The sequence below is a fragment of the Typopeltis vanoorti genome, chromosome 17 (assembly GCF_054136105.1).
Source record: "Typopeltis vanoorti isolate ZY-2024b chromosome 17, IOZ_Tvanoo_1.0, whole genome shotgun sequence".
Lineage (NCBI taxonomy): Eukaryota > Metazoa > Arthropoda > Arachnida > Uropygi > Thelyphonidae > Typopeltis > Typopeltis vanoorti.
In genome coordinates, this window is record NC_143565.1 from 89,333,279 (window position 1) to 89,347,688 (window position 14,410).

The 14,410-nt window shown below is 38.4% G+C and overlaps 1 protein-coding gene across 5 annotated transcripts in view; it reads left to right on the plus strand.

Moving 5' to 3' along the window:
• LOC150097613 (papilin-like) overlaps positions 1–14,410 on the plus strand; it is a 1,184,257-nt gene that overhangs the window by 762,117 nt on the left and 407,730 nt on the right. The gene's annotated exons all lie outside the window — the stretch shown is intronic.

Sequence of the window (14,410 nt, forward strand, 5' to 3'; positions counted from 1 at the left end):
ATTTCATTCCGCATCCATTTCATTTCTTGCTTCATCCAATCCTATTCACCTTCCGAACCTTGCCACACATTCTCTCCATCACTAAATCTTTCTAACTTTCTAACTCTCGACCCCCTCTTCTCACTTTCCCTCTCATCCATCCTTCTTTGTTTCCGTACTTTCTGTCCAACATACGTCCAACTTTCACTATCATTCATTCTTTTTTCGCTATCATTCATTCTTTCAATTTTTTTTACTTGCGATTTCTGCATCACGTCATTTCTACTTTCATTCGTTCTCTCAATTTCGTTTCTTTTCGCCTCACTTTCGTCCCTTTTAACATCTGTTACAGTTGTCAAATTGCTTTTTTTTTTCCTGATTTATTAACATTTTTACACCTCTCTTTCACACCATCCTTCTCTTTCAAACGTGCACTCGCGACACAATCGGTACTAGCACTTTCTGTGATCAATTTCATATTCGCATTCATCAATTCCTCGTTCAGCTCACACTTTGCACACACCCTTCTTCCATCTGCACTAAACATCCACAAATCATTTATGTAATCGAAGGAATACATATAACAGACCTCACACTTAACGAAACGACTGAAATCTAAATTAAAATCATGGAATGACAATGTTGCCGCCATTTTTTTTTCTCTGCAGGTTACTAGGTCTAATAATAACGATTTTGTATTTAGTTTAGGCAAGAAAAAAAAACCCACACTAATAATATCGGTAGCATACAACGTTTACAGCCGCTCTTACTTAAACAATTATGCATATATACTTAATTATTCCTAGTAAAACTTATCTCAATCAGGAGCTCTTCAAATTGCGTCCGTAGCACTTGGCTCATTAGCGCCCTTTCATATTCCTAACTTTAGGACGAGGCCTCTGATCCAGACTGTGTCATAAGCTGATGTTAGGTCAGTGAAAGTGTCTCCAGATTTAAGTTTATTCTGGAAGCCTGCTTTAATCTGTGTTGTCAGTGCCAGGACCTGGTCACAGCAACTTCTTCCTGGCCTGAAGTCAGCTTGTTCAAACGGGAGTGCTCTTTCGATGAGTGGTGAAATTCTTTTAAGGAGAATTCTTTCAAAGAGCTTAAAGGTGGAGCAAAGCAAGGAGATAGGTCGTAGATTTTTGATATCATTTGGATCTTTCCCTTATTTGGGCATGGCAATTATTTTGGCTTCCTGCTACAGATTTCATAGTTTTCCAGTCATTATAATTTTTGAGAAAAGGGCAGCCAGCCATGTTTGGCATTGTTGATTGAGATGTTTTAGAAACTCAGGGAGAATACGATCCACTCCTGCAGCCTTGCCATTCTTGGTGAGTTTTAAGGCTACCTGTACCTCTTCCCAAGATACTGGGTGTGCAAGTTCAGGAAGCTTGGGGCCTGTCTTCAGAATTTGTCTGATGAAAGATTGCGATAATTTTCCTGATAGAGCTGGGACATATCTCGGAGGTTTTCAATAAATGATTAGCCATTTGATCAGGAGTTATCTCTGTTGTCGTGTGTGTTGTTGGTTTTGCCCCACCTAATTTTCTCAGAAGTCACCTGTTTTTCCAGCTACATGTGGTGAAATAAAGTTCATGGATGGTTGAGATCCATGTTTCCTTTCTGTTTTTATCCAGCATAGCTATGAGCTCCTTAGCAACAGTTGGGTCTTCAGTCTCTTCATATTTGGCTAAAAGTTCCTCAGTTTCTCTACTCCAGCATGGGATGTATTGTTTTCTGTAGCCTCTAGGAATAGAAGCTTTGGCTGCAGTTTTGATTAGTTTAACAAATCTTGGATAGCAATTAGGGGTGGTTGGAATTGCTCTAATGGTTTGCTCCTTTTGTTTCTGAAATGCAGTCCAGTTGGACCTGCGAAGGTTCCATCCAGCGATTGGTGTTCTGCTGATGACTGGGATTGATGTGCATGTCTCTATTATTATTATTATTATTACCCAAGACCTCATGGAGTCAAAGGCTCATCTGGGAGGCCCTTTTATCACACACATAGCTCATCATAGCATGCTTTGAACACATTCAAAGCATGCTATGATGAGGCAAGGCATTCCAATCATTTACAATTCTGCACAAAAAAAACCTGCCTCTCACTCCCCTACTCACACCTTCTTTATACAGTTTACAGGGATGACCTCTGAATCTTCTCCGATCTCCCACTATTTTCTGTAGAACGTCTCCAGCATTGATCCTATAACAACCCGTTACCAACTCATAGTTCTCTATCATATCTCCCCTCATCCTCCTGTCCACCAGACTCTGCAAATTGCATCACCTCAATCTTTCCTCATACTCGACATTCCAGAGGTCAGAAACTACCTTAGTCAGTCGCCTTTGGATCCTTTCCAACATCTCTTCATCCTTCTGAAAACCAGGTGACCAAATCTGGACACTAATCCATGTGTGGCCTAATCAAAGCCTTATACAATGGAACAAGAATCTCCCTACTTCTACATGTCAGTGTCCTGTGCATCATTCCCAGAAGCCTTTGTGTTGTCTTCATAATTTTGGCTGTGTGTCCACCGAATTTCAGATCCTTATCCACTGTCACCCCAGATCTCTTATTTCTTCCACCTCCAACAATGTTTTCTCACCAAGCATAAATTCTGCATCCCATCTTTGTTTTACAAATTTTAAAACTTTACATTCTCCAACATTGAACTCATATCTCCATTTCCATGCCCAATCACTCAATTTATTCAAGTCTTCCTGCAAGGTCACAACATCCTCACTACTCTTCATGGTTCGTCCCAACTTTGCATCATCTGCAAACAACTGAATATCTCCATCCAAATCTTCACCTATATAGTTAATATACAAGATAAACAGTAATGGCCCCAAAACAGACCCCTGAGGCACTCCACTAGTGACTTTCCTTTTCCTTGATATCGCTCCCCCGTACACAACTTGTTGATACCTATCAGATAGCCAGTCTCCAATCCAATGCACTAATCTAATATCCAACCCCATCTGCTCTAGTTTGACTATCAACTTATCATGAGGTACTCTATCAAAAGCCTTTGTGAAATCCAAGTATATCAATTTGTATCCTTCTCCTCTGTCCAAGGAAGCAGTCACTTTATTGTAATAAGTAAGTAGATTACTAAAACATGACATCCCTTTAGCAAATCCATGCTGTCCATGGAAGATTATATCATTGTTTTCAACCCAACTCTGCATCCTAGTTCTCACAAGCTTCTCCAACAACTTAACCACAACACCTGACACACAGATTGGACTATAGTTTAATGCTTGAGTTCGATCACCTCCTTTATGAAGTGGCACAATGTTGCTCTCCTTCCACTCCTTAGGAACTTGACCAAGTCAAGACTCGTATTAAAAAAATATGTCAAGGTAGGTGTCAATTCCCTGGCACATTCTTTCAGAATACGTGGTGATATATTATCAAGTCCCACAGCCTTATTCACATCTAGTTTACTCAACTCCCCATACACCTCTTGCTCACTTACAGCCAGTCTCTCCTCCCCATCATCAACTGCTCTCAGTCTCTCCATGAAGTCACATTCACAAGATTGAAAGATCTTTATGAACTGCTCATTAAGTATCTCCACCACACATTCTGCAACAGCTGTCTTTATACCATTTCCTCCAATCAATGTCATCCTTCCATAATCATTCTTTCTTTTGCTGGCTACATATTGAAAGAATTCCCTAGGATTCTTTTTGGTTTCATTAGCTAACTGCTGTTCATACCTCTCTTTAGCTACCCTCGCCTGGTCTTTTTAGACTTCATGGAATTGGTTATTTCCACTTCGCTTATGCTTCCTCCAGTGTACGGTAGGACAATGTAGGACAATTAGTGTAGGACAATGTTGACTATTAAGGAATCTGTTAAGGATGGTTCTGGTTGTTGGCAGAGGGTGGACTTCAGAGTCTTTAGAGACTGCGCACAGATCTGGGGTGTAGGTTCTGTTCCATCTGGCTGAGTGGAAAGTGCATTCCTGCTTGGCATCATAAATCAAATACAGGTTATATATATCCATCCAATTAACTAGTTTATTACTGTCCCGGTTGTTATAGGAATAGCCCCACATGGTGTGATGAGAGTTGAAGTCAACAACATAGATAGCAGGGTGAGATGGTGGTGGCTGGTCCATCTGATCAGGCCAGGATTGCGATGGAGGTTAGAAGATGGTGGTGTTATGAACTTGTATGAACTTGATGTATGCAGAATACTCCATACATCATACGTATGGAGTGTTCTCCATCAGGTAAACATTGGGTTAAGTTCCTGAGGCCAGGCGAGATGTAGGTTGCCAGGCATGCTTGGAAAGGCAGTTATGAGACATAAGAATTAGGCCTGGGATCTTTAGTCTATTGAGGACTGTGTCGGGCATGTGGGTTTCCTGGAGAGCCATGATGTCAATTTCTTTGTCTTAGGCTATTTTGCCGATGTCTTCGGCTTTGGATTTAGATAGTCCTTCTATGTTTATGGAACATATCTTGAGAGAGTGTTGTTTAGGGGACTGTAAGTTATTTTGTGAAGCTTGCCCTCCACCCAAACAAGCAACGCGATCCTTGTTATTCCGGGCGACGATCGAGCCGGCATGGAGCTTTTTAAGTTTTGTATTCATCATTGTTGCTGTAAGTGGTCCAGGAAGCTTGATACCTTTGGACTCCTTGTTTGAGACATTAGCTTCATGTTACCTGTGATTCATCTGTGGGGCTTCTTTTGTCTGAAGCACCAGCAATGTTCCACAAGGTAACACTACTGGGGGGGGCGAGGCTGTCTCCATCCTTCCCAATACTAAAATAAAATAAAGCAAAATAAAATATGAATATTTTATATTAATATAAAATTAAAAAATCAATATTTTGCCTCATTCACTGAGATATCATCAGAATATAAATCACAGTGTAGTCATCTTCACACACACACACACACAACATAAATTGTCAAGGTTGTTAAATTTACAGGCACTACTCGGCTGTTGAAGTACAATACAAGGTGCTATGCAAAAGGTTGGAGAATTGGACCATAAAAAAATTACTTACCCTAACTAATAGTCTGCACTATCTCCTTCAAAGTAGTCTCCTTGGTCATTTATAGAGGGACTCCCAGTGGGTTTTCCATGATTCGATGCATCCCTGGAAACAAGCCTTCAGAAATTCACTCGCCATAGACAAATTACCAGAGACAAATGACGAGTGAATTCAAAGCATCGTCCTAGATAGATTCAAATATATTATTTACTTTGCATATTTTAAACTTATTTTTTTATTTCATTTTATTTTCTAGAGTTTTATTTCCCAAGAGTTGGAAAACTTCAGGATCTGAAACCCTTAATTCACATACTACATTGTTCCCTTTTAAACCGTCACAAAAACACTTGCAATTTTAGTTGTCAGTTTTCTCTAAAAATAACGTGAAGGAGTTCATAAATATCAGTTATTAAGCTCCAAAAATCTTCTTTCTCACACAACAGTATTATAGTGTTCTTTTTGCTCTGTGCATGCTCCACAACAAGTTGCACTTCTGGTTTTCATTTCAGTCATAAAGCAAGCAAAATGAGCTGCAATTATGAGTTATAGTTATGGTGCTTATTTACTTGAAAATAGTAAATCTCCTACACTTTTTGTGTGTGAAAAAAACCAGTTTTTCATTGCAAAACAAGTTTTTCATACTATTAATTTAAATTACAGTTTATTCCCAATAAATACATTTTTAATCTATATCAACCTTTCACATATATACATTATGCACAGCATATATGTAATAATAATTATAATAATATTATTATTATATGACACCTCCAGGGAGTCCAAAAGACTCATCGAGGGAGGGTACCCACTCCACAACTCCACTGTGAACTGCAACTACTTCCATCATCACACACACCAATGCCATCTACCACCAATCTTTGGGCTTGCCAGCGAAGGTTGGTCGATTGATAGAACCTCTGCTACTGATGGCTCAGCAAAAAGTTAAGCAAGTTTTTGCGTGGTTAGTAGTTGGAAGGGTGTCATTCGATGCTGTTGGCACACTCTCCTGCGATGAGTCTTTAGACTCCCTGGGGGTGTCAGTATTATTATTATTATGTGACACCCCCAGGGAGTCCAAAGACTCAAAGACTCATCAAAGACACAATAGTCAGTGGTTTACCAATTAAAAACTGTTGGCGCGTGCTAGAAATTAATATTAATAAATAATATTTATTAACAGAGACCAGATAAAGACTGGATAAAGGTTCCCCACATCATGGACAGGAATAGAACCCAGATCTCTCCTACCAAAGGGCTTCATTTATACTGACTGAGTTATGGAGGCAGTTCAATTCAGCTAAATGTAAAGTCTTGAAGTTTGGGTTATATTGATGGGAGGCTGCATACTCTGTTGGAGCAACTGTACTGAAGGAACTGGGGGTGGGGGGCAAGGGATCTGGGGATGATGATTGATAGAAATCTGAAATTCAGGGAACATGTTGCAAAGATGGTGAAGGTAACCCAGAGGATTGCTGCAATACTGAGGATGCCACCCTGGAAAGATAAAAGAGTTGTCGTTGTATTATATACATTCCAGATCAGACCACACCTGGACATCAGAATTTGAAGAGTATAAATTAACTGGGGAAAGAGTGGAGAGGCAGATAACAAAGAATATCAGGACTGTACAATGTTAATTATGAGGATAGGCTGAAGGAATGTGGATGCAGAGTTTGGTCGATAGAAGTAGGAGACATGATACGATAGAGACTTTTAAGCTGTTGAGAGGTAGTTACAGGGTTGACACTGGGGAGTTTCTTCAATTAGTGGAACAGGAGAAGGAGCGAGGACAAGGGGCCATTCCTGGAAGTTATAAATTTAAGATGCTAAGAAATTATATTCTTGGTTTCATTTTTTATCCAAGTGTGAGCAAAGTTTGCACATGAACTAACTTTACGACTGGGTTACTTGTATATAGAGGCTAATGACTTCACATCGATTGCCTTAGTATCCCATAATGCAAGGCACACTTACAGACATGTATAATGTTATGCATTGTGGGAAGGGCCACTACCCAGACCAGTTTTGACTTTATCAAGGTCCCATCAAGCCTTATATCTCTGCACTCCAAAGAGAAACACCTTGCACTTATCAGTATTAAAACAGTAACTCTACTCATTTATATTTCTCACAGATATTGTGAGATATTATATTCTCACAGATACTGTGAAAATGTCTTAATGATGATTAGGGCCTCCCTCGATGATTCTAAGGACTACCTGGAGTTGTCCGTAATAATAATAATTTATCTGACCAAAATATCTTTTCAAATCTTCCTTGAAGGGAATTAATATCAGCAATGGTCTCCTTATAATTCTTTTCAACTTTATTATTATTATTATTATTATTATTCAGCTCTCCATGGAGTCAAAAGACTCATCGTGAGAGGTCCTTTCTAAGCAATGATGGACATGATGTTTAGGGCCTCCCTCGATGAGTCTAAGGACTCCCTGGAGTTGCCCGTAATAATAGTAATTTAGCTGACCAAAATATCTTTTCAAATCTTCCTTGAAGGGAATTAATATCAGCAATGGTCTCCTTATAATTCTTTTCAACTTTATTATTATTATTATTCAGCCCTCCATGGAGTCAAAAGACTCATCGTGGGAGGTCCTTTCTAAGCAAATCAAAGCAAATCACAAGTCTATCAGGACTCATCGAGGGAGGTCCCTCCTAGGAAACACAAAGTCTATCGTACTACTTCTTAAACGCATTAACCATTCTCGCCCTCACCACTCTATCAGGCAATGCATTCCATGGTTCAACCACCTTCCATGCAAAAAAACCACTCCTCACCCTCTTTCTCACAGTTTCCTTTCGTAACTTCCAGGGATGGCCCCTTGAAGTTACGAAATGTGATATGATTGAGACTTTTAAACTTCAACATTATGTTGGAGGTTTAATGGATTTTTTACAACACTCAGAAAGAATTAAATTAGAATTTAATACTCCTATATTTCGTCCTAGTCACTAGGACATCTACGGGGATTACAAAAACAATTAATGTAACATGCACACAAAAACTTACAATACTAAGCCCAACCCCGTGGGTGACACAAAAGTCCTATCTAGGTGGAGCGCCCTCTAAGGGCGGTAGTAGGTGGCCTGGAATGTAAGGTGGGACCTCTGGTGATGAGTGTTTCCCAAATCTTCGGAAGCTTAATGCAACCGTATTTGTTAAGATTTGGTTGGTTTCTGAGAGCTGCTGCTGCTTCTTCTAAGAAAAGTCTCTCTTTCTTGAATTTGCTGTGGTGGAGCATGGTGGTTTTCTTCCATGATACTCTGTGGGTGGTGTCCAAAACATGGTCAGCCAAGCCTGAATGGCCATAGTTGTGTTTAACGATGTACAACTTGTGTTCCTCCAGGCTTATGGATGCTGATCTGTCTGTCTGTCCAAAGTACGCCAGCTTACAGGAACAGGGTACTTTGTAAACTCCAGGCAGAGAGAGAGGGGGGAGCTGATCTTTCGTAGAACGGATAAGGGTAGCAAGTTTGCGGTAGGGCTTATATGCTCTGTGTAGGTTATACTTTTTTAGTATCTTGGCTATTTTTTCCGAAGTGCCTCGGATGTAGGGTATGGTGATGGCATTTTTAAATTCTTGTTGACGAGAGGGATGGGGAATGGGGGAGGAATTGATTATTTTTTTGATACCGTGTTCACTGTAGCCATTGGAGAGGAAAGTTCTGTGTATGTAGTTAAGCTCAGTAGTGAGGGCGGTTCCACTGGAACAAAGATTGTGGGCTCTCTTGGTAAGGGTTTTAATGATGCCATATTGTTGTGAGGGGTGGTGGTGGGAGAGTTTGTGAATGTATCTGCCTGTGTGTGTGGGTTTTCTGTATACAGTGAAGGCAAGTGTATCATTGGGCAGGCGCGTGACTAAGGTGTCTAGGAAGGGTAAACAATTGTTCTTTTCCTTTTCCATAGTAAACTGGATTCTTGGATGTAGGCTATTGAGATGACCGAGGAAGGAGTCTAACGTGTCTGGGCCATGAGGCCAAATGGAGAACACATCATCTACATATCTTAGCCAGATAGAAGGTTTGAGTGGGGCTGAGTCTATAGCTCGTTTTTCGAAATCTTCCATATAGAAATTGGCAAGGGGGGTGAGAGTGGGGAACCCATGGCGGTTCCTTCTATCTGCTTGTAGATTTTGTTATTCCAAGAGAAATACCCAGAGTTGATGGCAAAGGAAAAGAGATCTAAGATGTCAGAGGGGAAAACGTTTTCTAAGAGAGATAAAGTGTCAATTAAGGGAATATTGGTAAACAAAGAGGAGATATCAAAGCTTACCAATATGTCTGTATTGTTCAAGGTTAAATTTTCTGTGAGGGCTTTAAAGTGGTTCGAGTTTTTTATATAGGAAGCTGAATTTCCGGTGAGGGGGGACAGAGAGTTGGCCAACTGTTTAGACAGTCTGTAACAAGGTGCATTGGTGGCATCTACTATAGGTCTGAGTGGGGAATTGGGTTTGTGGATTTTTGGTAAACCGTATATTCAGGGGGGACGGGAGCGGAAAGGTTTAAGTTTTTTCGTGACGTCATGGGGCCAGGAGGTTACTTTTTTAAGTAAGATCATTACATCGAGCACCGGCACTTCTTTCGGGGCGACGGCAAAATTACGGCCATACCCCAGATCTCTTGTCTCCCCTACTTCCTCCAACTTTACATCATCAACAAACAACTGAATATTTCCAGTCTTCATTAAATGTCTACATTAAATTACACTCAGTCTATATTAAATATCATTAACAAATAATTAAAGCTGGTGGCCCATCAACTATTTATGGGACACAGCATTGATAATCTTCTTTTTTTGAGACATCACTCTGTCACATGCAACTTATTGGTGTCATTCAGAGAGAACAAATTTCCAATCCATCAATTTATTATTCATTTCCATTCCTATTCTGCAGCTTGTACACCTTCTGCATAATCATTCTTCCTTTTGCTTGTCATTTAGCAAAGAATTCCCTTAAGTTATCTTTGGCCTGACTGTCTAATCTCCCCATACTGCACTTTTTTTTTTTTTTTTTTTGTTTTGTTTTGGGTGAGATTGCTCATCATCTTTCTAGTCTGTATTGGATATTTCTCATGTGTCTGATCACTTCCAACTATCTAGAGCAGGGGTTCTCAACCTCTTTCAGTGGCCTACCACTATATTTAATTCAAGATATTAGATGTACCAGTAAGCAAATCTGTTTTCGAACCACCTGGCTTGAGAATCCCTGATCTAGAGGTTATAAATTTAAGACGAATCAGACTTATATTACCTGCTCCATAACATCATCTTTTCCAACACCATTTGCCTAATTTCGCTATTCCTTCATTTCATGACTACTTGATGTATTCATTTAACTATTAGTATGCAGTTATACATTGTTTGTTTCAGATGCTGCATAATCAGTTCTCAAATTCTTCTCTGTTGCATTCTTTTCTTTCTGCACAGATCATTATATAGTTGAATTATAGAGCTTCTCATAATCACCTGCTTTATAATTCCACTTATATCCTTTCCTTGACAATGATGATTGCTCTTACCATCTAGCAGCAATATGGATATTTGATTAACAACCACATCTTGTGAGGATATTACCAAATCCAACAAGCTAAAACTTTCAGTTGCTTTCATCACATGCTGCTTAAGATAATTATCACTCAGATATTCAACAGATTCCATCTCATTGTTCCCATTTACTATTTTCTTCCTGTGTAATGCATAGGTTTTGATCACTTCATCCCATAGTGCATGACCTTCCTTAAGCACGTAAATCTGCCAGATATTATTCTTGAAAACGTAAGTTTCTGTGGATTAGCCATTCTGTGGGTAGCTTCCAGTATTGAGACCACATTTTAAGGGAAATAATGAGTTTAATAAAAAAAAAAAAAGAAAAAAAAAAGCAATTATAACCCTAGAAGTTTTGATAATTACATTATCAGGTACTAGCAAAAATATATATATATATATAACAAAAGACTAGAAACAATTAATTACATATCCTAGATCTGTGGAAGTTAGATTTATAATGAAAGCAGTAAAGAAGCTGCAGGAGGTGTATTAAGAATTTTGTTGATCATCTTTTCATGGTTATGGACCCAAGACGATCAACAAAATTAATATATCTCCTGCAGCTGCTTTACTTAAACAAGATGCAATCACACTACCTTACATCAAGAATGTTACAGACAGAGTTGCTATATTGCTCTGTGAGTACTTCAAAGTGACTTTTTTTTATCTTTGCATAAAATTTTCAGATTCTTACACCCACTAAAACCTCCCCATCTTCCCATAAAAAAACCAAGCATTTATGAGATTTATTGTTCTTGTGGCATTTGCTATGTAGGCCAGACAGGAAGGTTGGGGGAAATCCACATGTGTGAGCACATAAAAGACATAAAAAAAAAGAAGTTAGCAAAAATCAGGCATGGCATTTCACACAACTACAACAGGCCATCAAGTACATTAAAGATACCAAGAAATTTTATAACTTGGTTTTAATCTTTTTCCCAAGAAAGCAAAATAATGTTTTGTGCATGAAATATATTCATGCACATAACATTGTTTTGCTTCCTTGGAAAAAGGATTAAAACCAAGAATAAAATTTCATGGTATCTCTAGCGCATAATAAACCCAAGGTAAAAAACTTTCTACAAGTAGTTTTCCAGAAAACAAACAAAAATGCCATATATTGATCATAACTTCTAGGAAGCTTTGTACCATACAATGTAACAAAAATCAAGGCTTAATCTTACACCAAGTTTGGTCTGCTTTCATTAAAAATCAAAATCAAATAACATTAAAAAGCAACAGTCACAGACATAGGATAACATGTGCAATGCCACAGAACATGACAGCAACAACTAGCAGTGTTCCTACATGCATACAGTAATGAATTTAATTGTTTTATTCTGTTTACTTATTTATATGTATCAATTGGGAAGTTCTGATAACATTTAATATGTGTACTTAATTGTTTCTAGTCTTTCGATGTGTAACTTTTTTTTGCTAGTACCCCTGACGATGTAAGTCTGATGACGTACAAATGTGTAGGGTTGTAATTGCCTATTTTTTTTTTTATTATTCAACTTGTTATTTCCCTGAAAATGTGGTCTCAATACCTGAAGCTTGCATACAGATTTTATCCTTTTCCATTAATGCCAGTCTGTTTAAGTCATCCTGCAGGATTTCTAGATCATCTTCATTGACTGTTGCTGTCTTAGCTTTTCATCATCAACAAACAACTGAATATTTCTCCTTAAATCATTCCCTGTATCACTGGTATACAAAATAATCATTGTCCAGTAGTGGATAAGTACCAAGCTCTAGTCACTGCTTTCTACTGGATTTAATTCCTCCATATGCAGAAGTCTCTCAATAACCTGACATTCAAATGAATGAATTTTCAATTAGCTGTTCCTAAATGGGTTTGTGGGACAACTGACCTCTAGTGCAATGCATTTAACCTGCAGTTATCCAATTCTTCAGTTATTTGACTGGCAAACTGCTCTCCCACTGTGGTTGAATAGTTGATCAATTACTGTATTATTGCTTTTTGATACCTGTCCATTGCCTCTACACTTACCGAAATCATCAACTTCATATTCATCCTCATTTGCTCCATTTTATACAACAGAGTTTCATGTGATATCCTGTGAAAGGCTTATGCAAAGTCCAGCATGAGCAGTGTGTAGCAATTTACTTTATCCAACTCATTTGTCACTTTATTATAAAAATGTAAGCAAATTATTAAGGCAAAACTACCCTTCACAAAACCATACAGCTACTATAGAGTATCATATTCCAGTCCATCCTGGTCGTAATTTTGTGTTCTCCAACTTCTCCAATATCTTAATCACCACTACTCCTGTGATATGGATTGGCCTATAGTTTGCTTTAACTTGGAGTCTCCTTTATGCAGATGATTTGTTTTGTCCTCTTTCTATACCCTGTGCACTTTCCAGAACTTAGGCATTAAAAAGTTTGATAAGAGAAGCTGCCAGTTGCCTTGCACATTTTCATAAATACATGGGCTGATATCTCATCTAATCGCCAAATTATGCATTTTCATTCATGTTCTGCAATATAAGCACTTCCAATTCATCTACCTATATTCTCCCATCAGGCAATGCAATATATCCATTTGGATGCAAGAATAGTTACTCAGTAATATCTTACTATTTTTGTTTGTTTCTGTTCTCTCCCTACATTAGCACTCATCAAAGACAGCCTTCCATAGTCAATCTTCTGTTTACTTGCCACACAAAGAAAGAACTTTTTGAGATTCCTTGACATATAGGTCACTCTTCTTGCCTCTGCTACTGCTTGTGAGCTTGTTGGTCACCTATCTCTTTATATACTATCCACAATTTTTTCTTTTGCCTCTTCTCCTGCTTAATGATGCTGCTTATCCATCTAACACCTACCTGATTTATTCTCCTTAATCTGGGTATATGATCTGGTACTGCTTTCTTCAAATACCCCTTGACCATCTCTCATGCACCCTTAACATCATTCTCCTCTAAATTTTTATTCCATGGCACTATTCTAATTTCACTTCTAAGTTTGTCATAATCACCTGCTTTGCAGTTCCATATATATATCCCTTCTTAACAAAAAAAACTTGACAAGTCTGGCAATCTCTCATGTGAAGAGGACATGATTTTTTTTTTTTTTTTTCAGCTGGATGTAGTAGTATAAACAGCTCCAGCACTCTCAGATCTCCAGGTCCCTTAACTACTGTTGTCTCAAGTAATTATCTCTAATCAAAGGAAATTTCATTTCCTTTCATTCCTTTTTCCAGTCTGTGTCCTCATAGTTGAAGTCCCCAATAATAATTACTTGTCTTGTGCTTATTGTGCTAATTTGCCAGTGCATACATATACAAATGAAATTTCTGTATTCCTGCCTTCTTGATGTACTCCGACTCTTTTTTGACTGTTTTAATCATTATGTCATCTGCTTACATCTCTATATTTCATTCAATTTGTATCCTCAGAGAGTGCATTTTGGGCATGGGAAAATGGATGTCAGTTCAGTGTCAGTAAAGTCATTCACTTTGGCATGATGAGATATCCAATGTCGTATTATATTGGTGGGATTATGAAGAAACTGATGAGGCTAGGGATCTTAGAGTGTTAGTAGATAGGAAGTTGAAGTTCAGGGGCACATAGCATAGATTGCAAATACAACTCAAAAGATAATTGCAATACTGAAATGAACAGTTCTGCCATCATTAGCAAATCCCTTCCATTCATCCTCTTCCCTCTTTTTTTTTCCTCCCTGAAAATACTATATCCATTGCATCCTATTGCTTTGACTGTGTAATCCTCCCAAAGCAAGTCATTTGGCCAAGCTGAACTAACCCAATGTTAAACCTCTTCTTCCTTATTCCGAATACTTCTGGCTTAGTATACT